This window comes from Amphiura filiformis, chromosome 3 (genome assembly GCF_039555335.1).
Source record: "Amphiura filiformis chromosome 3, Afil_fr2py, whole genome shotgun sequence".
Taxonomy (NCBI): domain Eukaryota; kingdom Metazoa; phylum Echinodermata; class Ophiuroidea; order Amphilepidida; family Amphiuridae; genus Amphiura; species Amphiura filiformis.
Window position 1 is genome coordinate 65,146,116 of NC_092630.1, and position 12,739 is coordinate 65,158,854.

Sequence of the window (12,739 nt, forward strand, 5' to 3'; positions counted from 1 at the left end):
TGTCAACGTTGAATCAACGTTGAATCAACGTTGAAATGCAAATCAACCTGATTTCAACGTGATTTCAACCTGAAGTTGAAATCAGGTTGATATTTCAACGTTGATTCAACGTTGAAATCTGGTTGAAATTTAAATCAACTTGATTTCAACCTTATTTCAACCTAACATTGAGTAAGGTTGAAATAAGGTTGATATTTCAACGTTGAATCAACGTTGAAATTAGGTTGAAATAAGGTTGATATTTCAACGTTGATTCAACGTTGAATCAACGTTGAATCAACGTTGAAATATCAAATTCAACGTTGATAAATATCAAACCTATTTTAACATCACTTCAACCTCATCTTGCGGGCTCTTATTTGCACCAGAGCTAAATAGTTGACTAAATACTCAGAAGACAAATTCTAAACATAGCATGTGTAGCAAGTAGGCCTAAATGGTTAATGAAAAATATTAATGTGCATGCACGATGTGCACCATCCGCAAGACTGGGACAAACAGTGTCGGAAACCATCTTGTAGGCCTATTCTTTTGCACCAATAGAGCTAAATACAAATGTAGTTAACTGAATACCTCAAACAAGACATTATAACATGTGTAGGCCTATAATAGCAGTTATATGGTTAATGAAAAATATTAATGTGCATGCACGTAAAGTAAAATTTAGGCTATTAAATATAGGCCTACAATATATGGCTTCCGACATAATATTCTCAACACTTTCGGATCGTGCATCCACATTAATATTTTGTATAAACCATCAGCCTGCTACACATGCTAGTGGGTGGTGGGGGGGGTCCATACAATCCCCCCTTCCCATGTTGACGCCTGTATGTCAGTACATATGTTTCTGACCAAATTAACCTCATATATTTGGCTACCGGCCATTAGCCCAAAAGGACCAAATTTTGCCCGCTTCGTGCGAGTTTATTCCATCTTTGCACCATATTTATCATATCACTTTAGCTTTAATTTTTTTTAATTTTTCGCGCGCATTTGTACCATATACTTATATTCTGACGTTCTTTTTCATATCATTAGGGGGCCTATGGCCTATTTTCAACCAATAATATAGATTGCTCAAATTTTGGTACCATTTCTGCATATCCACCTTTTCGTAATTCAAGGTTATTGACCACTTCGCTGCCGTTTTGCAAATTGAGATGAGAGTAGGCCCTTTTTTCTTTAAAGCAAAAATGATGCACCAATTGGCTTCAATTGGACCTTCATTTTGCACAATTTTCCAACTTCTGACGGGGGAACAGTCCCCTCAGACATCCCCCCTGCGTATTATGCCTAATCGATATGCAACTGGCCATATTCGCTTCTGCTTTCGTGCATTTGCCAATGTTTAACACAATATAGGCCTATAGGGAAAAATGAGGGAAAACTTGTCCACGAACCCAGCAAACACAAAACGTTTTCGACATCATTCGCAAAAGGTTATAAAAGGTTGTCAGAAAACGTTTAAATGTAAAGGGTATATTAAGAGTATAAAACGTTTTCATAACCTTAAAAAACATTTTTTGATAATCTACTGCTCAGCAAACAAAAATGTTTTACAGAAAACGTTTAAATGTCGGGTTATATAAAGGGTATAAAAACGTTTTAATAACATTCCAAAAAACATTCTTGAAAACTTGATACAATACATTTTAAACAAAATGTTATTTTGGGGTTGAAAAAATATTTTGCGAAAAATGTTTGCCCAAAATATTTTCAATAACGTTTTATAAACGTTTTCATGACCTTTATATAACCCGACATTTAAATGTTATTAAAAGGTTTGGAAAAAAAACATTTTAAGAACATTTCTGTGTTTGCTGGGTTCAAATATTTTAACATAATGTTATTTAAGTATTGACACAATATTTGGCAAAATGTTTGCAAAAATAGTTTACAATAACATTTTTTGAAAACATTTAAAAATATTGTTGTAGTGTGTTTTCATACAAAACGTTTTGAAACGTTATCATGACCTTTATATAACCCGACATTTTAATATTATTAAAACGTTTTTACCTAAACCAAAAGCCAAAATATAACTTATTTAAAACGTTTTTAAAACGTTTTTGTGTTTGCTGGGAAAGGCTTCATGGACCGCGCTCATTTCACAAATTCGGCTTTTTCAAACTCCAATTATACAAACTGATAGTGCCAAAATGGTCCACCAAATCGCTTCAATTAGGTCTTCATGCACTGCAAAAACAAGTGTTTATATTTAAACACCATATTGTGTTTATCAGAGCAACACTTAATAAACACATAATTCATGTTAATGGTCTAACACTAATGTTCATAAATTAACACTTGGTGTTATATTACAAACACTAATGTTTGTAATATAACACCAAGTGTTAATTTATGAACATTAGTGTTAGAACCATTAACATTAGGTTAGACCATTAACATGAATTATGTGTTTATTAAGTGTTGCTCTGATAAACACAATATGGTGTTTAAATATAAACACTTGTTTTTGCAGTGTGTGCAAAAGGTATACTGCGGGGGGGGGGCACATCCCCCTCAGACACCCCTTGCGTCGTGCATGCAAGCGTCAAAAATTGCCCCCCCCCCGCTCTAGATCCGCCACTGCTATCACATCGCTTAGTTTTCCACTTCTTCCTTTCATCTTTTTCTTCTGCCAATTTCTTCTTCTGTTACAACATGTACAATGAACATTTCTGTTATATAACCCTGTACACGTGACCCGTCCATGTACATTTTTGTGTTTTGTCCTTTCTTTTTCATTTTTGGTGAGAATTTTCCTCCTGAATGATTTTGAGGTAATGGTGGTCTTTTGGAGGTGCAAACGATCAAAACAAATGTTCTTTCTTGCCTTTCTGGTTGGAAAGTCACCTATACCAAAATTAGTTTGGGTGTCGTTATATCAGTCAGCGCTAAATTCAGAGGCTTTCGGAGCTGTGCGCGGTCTTTCCAGGGAAGCATACCCGACGGGTCATTTATTTCAGCGGCGGCACTACGTCAGGCTGAGGGTGAGGGAGAATTTCCCCCACCATTTTTTTTTCTTCCCCCCCGCTCTTTTAGGCAAAAATCCCAACCTCTTACAAAAAAATCCCCTTTTGTGGCAATTTTGTGCAAAAGTTGTTGCTTTTTTGCCCCCTCCCCTGAAATTCACGACCCCCCCAAAAAAAAAAAATCCTGGCGCCGCTTAGTGAAGATTAAACCGAAATATGCAGTACTAAACCATTATAATAATCAAGAACATGGTGAAAGCTAAATTTGGCAAAGAATATAAAATTGCAGAAAGCAAGGGAAAACTGGGTAATTATTTTAAGAAATTTTCCTTTGATCTTGGTTTTTAATGGATGTAATTTGCATTGGTGGGCCATGTTTTTGTACTGTGACCATGTTAATTGTACTGATATATATGGGAAAGTTATTTGTGGTTTGTTTTGTCACTTGTCCTACATGTATAGGCCTATATGTGTTTGGGGATGGGTGGGTGGGCGTGTTGGGGGGTATTTTTGGGTGGGATTTTTGTAGAAAATCCCTGATCTGTTTTAATTGATTCACTTGTAACCAACATTATTTGTTTTATCTTAGTATACTATGGTGCTTATTCTGCCCACCCATGGTGGGGGGACCCAACGGTAGCCTTTGTGTTCGCAATGAATTTGTTTTTTGCATCAGGCCCCCTAACAAGTGTTTGTGAACGGTTCCTTAAAGGGGCATTTCGTGATCCACAGCCTCATCCCCTCACTTTTCCCAAAAAAAGTTGAGATTTTTACAGATTACCCTAGGTCGATCTGTAAAACGGGGACCCTAAAACGGGGACCCCAAAGTTTTGTATGTTGGACAAAAATATATGAAGTCCTTACTACTTTCATAAATCAAAATTGATCTAATCATGACGCAGATCTAATTCAAAGTGGTGTAATATGTGGTGAGGTCACGGGCCTTGTGTGAATTAATTGTGGGTGTGGCCACGTGGATGTGTGGTGCCCAGGGTCTTCCGATCCCCAACTCACATTAGTAATATTAGTATATCCATGGTGAATATATTAGCGACATTTGGAGACTCATCAGTCCTAAAATAGAGAGAAAAAAAATAGGGGTCCCCGTTTTACAGATTACCCTGGGTCAATCTGTAAAACGGGGACCCCAAAAACGGGGACCCCCTAGAAATTTGTCAGAAGCTTTATGGGGTGATTTATGGGGTGGTTTTACAGATTACCCTAGGTCAATCTGTAAAACGGGGACCCTAAAAACAGGGACCCCAAAATTTTGTATATTGGACAATTATATAAGAAGTGCTTACTACTTTCATAAATTACATTAGTAATATTAGTATATCCATGGTGAATATTTTGTCGAGATTTGGAGACTCATCAGTAAAATAGAGAGAAAAATAGGTCCCCGTTTTTGGGGTCCCCGTTTTACAGATTACCCTGGGTCAATCTGTAAAACGGGGACCCCAAAAACGGGGACCCCTAGAAATTTGTCAAAGCTTTATGGTGATTTTAGGGGTCCCCGTTTTGGGGTCCCCGTTTTACAGATTACCCTAGGTCAATCTGTAAAACGGGGACCCTAAAAACGGGGACCCCAAAATTTTGTATATTGGACAATTATATAAGAAATGCTTACTACTTTCATAAATTACATTTGTAATATTAGTATATCCATGGTGAATATTTTGTCGAGATTTGGAGACTCATCAGTCCTAAAATAGAGAGAAAAAATAGGGGTCCCCGTTTTTGGGGTCCCCGTTTTACAGATTACCCTGGGTCAATCTGTAAAACGGGGACCCCAAAAACGGGGGACCCCTAGAAAATTGTCAGAAGCTTTATGGGGTGATTTTAGGGTCCTCAGTTTTTGGGTCCCTGTTTTACAGATAACCCTAGGTCAATCTGTAAAACGGGGACCCTAAAACGGGGACCCCAAAATTTGGTATATTGGACAATTATATAAGAAGTGCTTACTACTTTCATAAATTACATTTGTAATATTAGTATATCCATGGTGAATATTTTGTCGAGATTTGGAGACTCATCAGTCCTAAAATAGAGAGAAAAAATAGGGGTCCCCGTTTTTGGGGTCCCCGTTTTACAGATTACCCTGGGTCAATCTGTAACGGGGACCCCAAAAACGGGGACCCCCTAAAAATTTGTCAGAAGCTTTATGGGGTGATTTTAAGGGGTCCCCGTTTTTTGGGGTCCCCGTTTTACAGATTACCCTAGGTCAATCTGTAAAACGGGGACCCTAAAAACGTGGACCCCAAAATTTTGTATATTGGACAATTATATAAGAAGTGCTTACTACTTTCATAAATTACATTTGTAATATTAGTATATCCATGGTGAATATTTTGTCGAGATTTGGAGACTCATCAGTCCTAAAATAGAGAGAAAAAATAGGGGTCCCCGTTTTTGGGGTCCCTGTTTTACAGATTACCCTGGGTCAATCTGTAAAACGGGGACCCCAAAGTTGAAAAACGGGGACCCCCTAGAAATTTGTCAGTAACTTTATGGGGTGATTTTAAGGGGTCCCCGTTTTCGGGGTCCCCGTTTTTGGGGTCCCCGTTTTCGGGGTCCCCGTTTTATATACTCCCTCAGTTAAGCCCAACAAACATGGCCCTTCTTGGTTTTCTTCATAACATTTCAAAGGACTCGAAGGTTACCAAATAATGTTAAAATGTATACTCTAGACGCTAGGAAACTAAGGAAAGATTATGAAACGTTTTCTTATTTTTTTTTTTTCTTAATTATTATAATGTAATTATTTATTAAATAATTTGATTAACTAAGTAATTGCTTAGTTCAATAATTATTTATTATTTATTTAATTATTATTTAATTGTTTATTTATTTATTTAAATTATTCATTTAAATTATATATTTTAAAAATGATTATAATGTAATTATTTATTAAATAATTTGATTAACTATAGTAATTGCTTAATTTAATAATTATTTAATATTAATATTTATTTAATTCTTAATTAATTGTTTATTTATTTAAATTATTTATTTAAATTATATATTTATTTACTTTTAATAATATGAAGTTGATATGTATTGCAAATTTGCAATACCTAATTCTACCCAATTGCATTGCATATCACTCAACACTGTTACACATGAGTATTGGATACTGCCCAACACTAGAGCTAATTAATAAGCCCAATCGGCATTGGAAGTTTGCAATGCATTGTGGGACAGTTTTTGCAGTTTTAGGACACTTTGTCCTTTGACCTATCGGGAAAATTGCTGTAATTATTAATAGTTTATTTATTATTGTCATAATGTTATCATTAAAAATATTTAAATAATTAATTCATTTAATAATAATGTTTTTTAAGTTTGTTTTTATTCTAGTAACAAGTTTTAAATTATATTTTGTACGCACAAAACCCGAATTTTCCAGATAGGTCAAAGGGCAAAGTGTCCTAAAAAAACCGGAAGTTACAATAGCGATTTGGCTTATTGGAACAAGCAGCAGGAGAAATGATGCACGTATTTTTGAACTTATTTTGCAAATAAAAACAGGTAAGTACACCTTTATTTTTCTGTAAATTATTGTATGAATTTTGATTGATTGTGAATTGTGCATTATCAGGAAACAAAATGAAGCATTTAAGTTTAGCCAGCTTGTAATAATATGACATGTATCGTGTGTATAAGGCTAGCTTAAATTTACAATGCATGCATGTTTACCTTGCTCATTGACCATGTTGACTATGATGGTAATTGGTATGCATTGTTTTGTATAATGACCTGTCTAAGACTAGCTAGCCATAGCATGTCTAGGTCCAACTTACTCAGTTACTCTACCTTCATTTGGTGTCTGGTGAATTGTGTTTTGCATGGATTGTTACTTTAGGGCTAATTAGGCTTACATGCATGACATGGCTTAGCTTAGCCTTAACTTTTTACATGCTTAGGCAACGTTAGGGCAGGCACTAAGTCTAAGCACATGACATGAGCAATTGAGCATGCTTGGTACCGTCTAGCTGTTACTAAGTAGGCCTACGAGTATAAAGCTGATACAAAACTAGTACCGTAGAGTACTAGTAGTACTGACTGGGTTAGGCCTAGCCCTAGACATAAATAATGTAGCAAAACATGATCATGATGATTGTCTTATTTTGGATTTTATTATGGTGTACATCACTACATGTGTAGCCTACCCTACGGCGCATGCTAGGCTAGCCTAGGGCAGGATACAGTTTACAATGAAATCAGGCCTCGAAATAAGCCAGAATTTCTGAGAGCCATTTGGTTGGGCCCTTGGTCATGTTGGTCTTAAATGTTCGAGGGCCCTCACAAATTTTTGTGGGCCCGAATTTGGGCCATTGGTTTTAACCTATGAACCCCACAAAAAGTGAGAAAAATTGCCACAAATTTTTGTGGGCCATTTGGGCCCGCCGGATGTGTCTTTTGCGGGCCCTCACTGATTTTCGGGGTCGAGTGCCTTTTGGGCCCTCCTTATTTTGAGCCTTGAATGAAATGTACCTGACAATACATTGCAAATATTGTAGGCATAGCCTAATAGTACTAGCTAGACCAGAAACCAGGTTTTTCTATCAAGAAACCAGAGTTCTCAATTATTTGTGACTCCTCGCCACAACTGAGCCCGGATGTCGCCAGTGCCACTATTGAGATATGCTCCATCGAACTTAACAATAAACAATAGGAAAGAAAGGATTTATTGACTGTTTTATTGATTTTTCACTACTTAAATGTCAAGTACTATAGACATGATATACATCATTTTAAAGCTAATTTCAAGCAGAATATTTTGGTTGAATATCTCAAAAATGATGATTGGCGACATCCGGGCTCAGTTGTGGCGAGGAGTCACATTTGTGCATTCATTTAGGCTTGCTATGCATAAATTTGAAGTCCATATGTAAAAGGGGATACATGCCATTTTTAAACCGTTTGCACTAAGGCCACCAACATATGCCAAAAGTATAAAGCATGGTTTGCTATTAGGCATAGGGCCCATTGAATGCCTGTAAAATGAGGTCTATGCTGATGCACAGAGATGCAGAAGAAGTGACAATCCATGATGCAATCGGTTTTAAAATGGCATGTATCCCCTTTTGCATCTGAACTATACTCTGATCAGCTCTTAATAGGCAGGGACCCATAATCATCGTGGATTGATATAGAACGGCGTGCACACAGCTGGGCGCAGCACTTACGCGAATTGCGCTTTGCGTGAAGACGCGTGCGGCATGCTTTTGTGGATTTACGCGTGCGTTAGTTAGTTGGAACTTTATTGACTCGCGCAGTAACAAAAACCGAATAATTCAAGCCTATTTAAGAGCTGATCATAGTGTAATACAGTTTTAACTTTTGATCTCAAATGTTTTTGTAAGAAATAACTGGACATGCCTATTTTCAAGTATTAAAAAATTAATTTTTGGAAATATACTTTTAGTAACCTCTGTATCTTCTTTTGTTCCTTAGATGCATTGGTGCATCAACACAATCCGAATCATGCATCAAGCAGAAGAGGGAGTATGTTGTAAGGTGATAAGAATTCAGGAGAGCAGTGGTACCAACAATAATAATAACAATGTAATATCATAGGGCTTCGCATTAAAAAAAAAGGATGTAGACCCAACTTCAGAATAGACACGGATGATATAAAACGGGATCAAAGCTTCGCCATAAACACCTTGCGCAAAGCAGTCGCAAATTTTCTTTTACATGCATTGGTTGATTACACTTGGAGCAACAAAACTGGTATCGGTTCTCTGAAGCATGTGCTATGGAAAAGAAGCAGAAGTAAACTTTTCTGTAGAAAAGATGAATCAAAGCCAACAGAAGTGAATTGGCCCTAATTAAACAAAAGTTTGGTACTTTAATACGCTGATAATAGTGATATTGAAAACTTGTCTGGATTTGATGAAATATAAATGGTGACAATGTAGGCCTATATGCCTTCTCGCAGAAACAAGAAGCAAATGCCATCAAAGACCCCCAGCAAAGACCAGGGTGAATAACCCTATACTGAAAACAAGTTGTTTTTTTCTATCGGAAGGGGGGAAAAAGAAACGAAAAAGAAGAAAAACATGTATGAATTATTAAGGTAGTAGCTTAAAAATATACTTAAATGTATGCCTACGTCTGCAATTCTGTGAAGTTCTGGCCAATACCAAATAATGTAGAAACGCTGCCCAAAAAATATCTGTGCCAAAAATCGCTTGCCCTGCCTCCTATCGCTTGTCCCCACCCTTTTTGACATGCCAAACAAGTTGCCCCCCCCCCCCCGTTTTGGCCTGCCATAAATATTGTTGCCCCCCCCCCATAATTCACCGGAGTACACATAATTATTGAACCACCCCTACCCTATATAATTTAAAAACATATTGAAAGTGTGCAGATAGATAGGTCGAGAGAACAAACCAAAAGTTTGATTATGTCCTTTAAAGAAACGCCCATTTGTTAGAGGGAAGGGGTCAAAAGTCTGATTATGTTTAATAGTTAAAAATCGGTAACATTTTATCTTTTGGGTTGGAATTTTCAACATTTCACACTTACGTTTAAGGAGGGAGAGGGATCATGCACCAAAAGCACTTTATAGGATTAGGACGTCATCGAACCTCTGTTTTGTTCTATAAGGCCAAATAAAAAAAAACATGTTTCACGTCCCCCCCGCTTCCTTTTTTGAGGTTTCTTCAATTATATTTTTATTTTTTGAAATTCAGTCATAACTTTTTCTAAAAATATATCTAGGACCTAGAGATGCTTTCTATAGCCTTGCTGATAATCAAGAAACACTTTTGGAAGGTTTTGTGATAATTAGAGGGTCTATCTCTCGAACAACAAATAAAAGGAGGCCTCCTCCTTTTCCCGGCATTATTGTGTGCCCTAAAACAGCTCTAGTTATGGGTATTTACACTGATTTTGCGATAAAAATAAAAAGCCACCTCTTCCTCCTTTTTTTTCAATAACCCGGACGTGAAATATGTTTTTTTTTTACTTGGCCTAACATTGTTACGTTTTCTCTCTGCTTTCCTGACTGTGCCATTTGTCTCTAAACAGCAGAGCAACACGTAATAAACACTTTAACACTTCATAAACACTTGTTTGTACAGTGAAGGTATAGAGATGTGTTTAATTTATAAACAACAAAACACGTTAAAAAACATAACATCTTCATATTTTTAAACGTGTTTTGTGTTTATAAATAACATCCTGTATTTAAACACTGTACAAACAAGTGTTTATGTACAAACAAGTGTTTATTAAGTGTTTTTAAGTGCTCTGCTGTTTTTGAAGTGTTGTTTCCTCCTTGTTCTTTCGCTTAGTTGTTTTGATTTCTGATTTTTGGTTTGCTATTAACTTGATGCCTTTTTAGTATATACTTTTACTTATTAATTTCTTTCCCTCATACTGTAACTTCAATCCTCCTTACTTTCAATTCTTTTATTTCATTTCTGTACTAATTAATTAATTTTCTTCTTTTTGTGTGATTTTTCTCTTTAAATAGAATTAAGTACCGGTATACAATATATGAATTTGTGAAACATGTGCAAAAACATAAACGTTGTAATTAAAATAGATGCAAATTACATAACGTTATAAAACTACTTGCATATCATTTTTGTAATGAATGATTTTATTCAAATTCTTTCTAGTACATGTTTAAGAGAATGAAGTGATTATAGGATTGATTACTATTATATTAGGGGCGCTATAAAACAAGACTACAAGTATTCGATGTAGACTATTTGATGTAACATATCTACGTTATTTTTTATTTTTATAGTCAGTCCCATTCTATTTCCAGTTATGTTTAAGTTGTAACGAATGTTTGATGACGTAAAATCGAAAAAAATTACATGGAATATCTGGTAGAAATATATTATCGATTTTACGTCATCAAACATTTGATACAACATAAACATAACTGGAAATAGAATGGGACTAGATTAAATGTGACCGTACACCACGAATGAGCCGTAAATGTCCTCAATTGTATTCTGAGTTACAGTGTAAAATGGGCATGAAGGTCGTATTCATAGGTACCTCAATTTGGTGCTACGTGTACCTCATTTAATGAGATACACGTAGCACCAAATTGAAATACCTATGAATATGACCTTCATGCCCATTTTACACTGTAACTCAGAATACAATTGAGGACATTTACGGCTCATTCGTGGTGTACGGTCACAAATAACGTATGCCTAGGTAATTATATTACATCGAATATTCTACGGCCGAATAATAAGTCTATAGGACCTATAGGTTTTCCCCGAGTATTTCGCACTTGTGTCATTGATATTCGTGCAAAGACGTTTTAATTTCGTCCCGAGATATTAGTCCGACGAAATTATAGGACCTGGTTTTTTCTCAGATACTAAAGTTCTATTTAGGCCTACTCATGCACGACATGCAGACTCTGATCGCTCAAGAAGGATTGTAAAATGTAGCATTATATTAAGGTTCGTGTTTGAGTCATTGATTTTCGTCAAATTGCAGGTCAAATTCGTCTAAAAATACTTAGCGATACCTTTCGCAAAAGTATTTTAAAAGTTTGTTGGTCTTTTTGTTTTAAATGTTTTTATATAGGCCTACATTTTTGTCTTTTATTTATGCTTAAATGAGCTCATCATGTATGGAGGCTATAATTTCTTTTTACTTTTTTCTAAATCTTTTTTCAATCGAATCAATTGTTACAAAGATTAAACATGTTAAATCCTAAAATTTATATAAGTCCAAAATATTCTTAAGCAACTTTATTTTTGTTCGGGGATCGGACGGCTTTTATCATTGCATGCCATTCTGTTCTGTCGTTCTTTCTTTCTTTGATGTTCTTCTCTGATAACTTTACGATATATAGATATTATATTGATGCAATTATATACTTTAACATGTTTAAGATCATAATAGGCATATATACCTTCAGGTTATACTATGTATATTTCTCTTCTTTTCTTTAACGTTATACTCTATTTGTAATCTTTGATATTTCTTAGAATGTGTTTTCTTTTATTTTCATAACTTTATGATTATTTTTTTTTAAAGTAAGAATAAGATCATGCAACATCATCTAAAATGAACACCGTCCTTTTAAATAAGCATGTTGTACATCCATTAATAACATCTGATGAATGACAAAAGACGAAATTGCTTTAATGACTCAGTAACCACCACCATGCAAGACGAAATTGAACCCTGATTTGACCAATATTAATGATGCAAATGTGAAATAGCCTATGATTATGAAATTCAATTATCGAATAATTATGAAATTGGTTTTGCGAGTTTGTGCGACTTCGATTTTTAGGACAAATTTAAACTGTCCTTTTTACAAATATGAATGATGTAGGCCTAAGTGCGAAATACTCTGGGAAAACTTTAGGTCTGTAGATGATAGTATGTTGTGTTCAAGCTTTTGCATATCAATGACTTTAAATTATCTGTAGATAACTATTCTGGTTGAAAGTACGTTAAAATCAAGATGGAGTTTGGTGTAAAATTCTACAGAATTAACTTCCCGGTAACTTCCCCAATCGCCGCGCGCTGGGCCGTGCGCACCCTTTCAATGCAATATTCATGAAAGAAATTTGAAAATGTGCACGAAACGTGCATCGTTTTTCTTCAAGAATTCGCCCCTCCCAAGGATTAAAGCCTATGAAAATTAGGTTGAAATGAAGTTGAAATCAGGTTGAAATGAAGTTAAAATTAGGTTGATATCAGGTTGAAGCTAAAAAGTAATGTTGAAATCGGGTTGAAATCAGGTTGATATCGGGTTG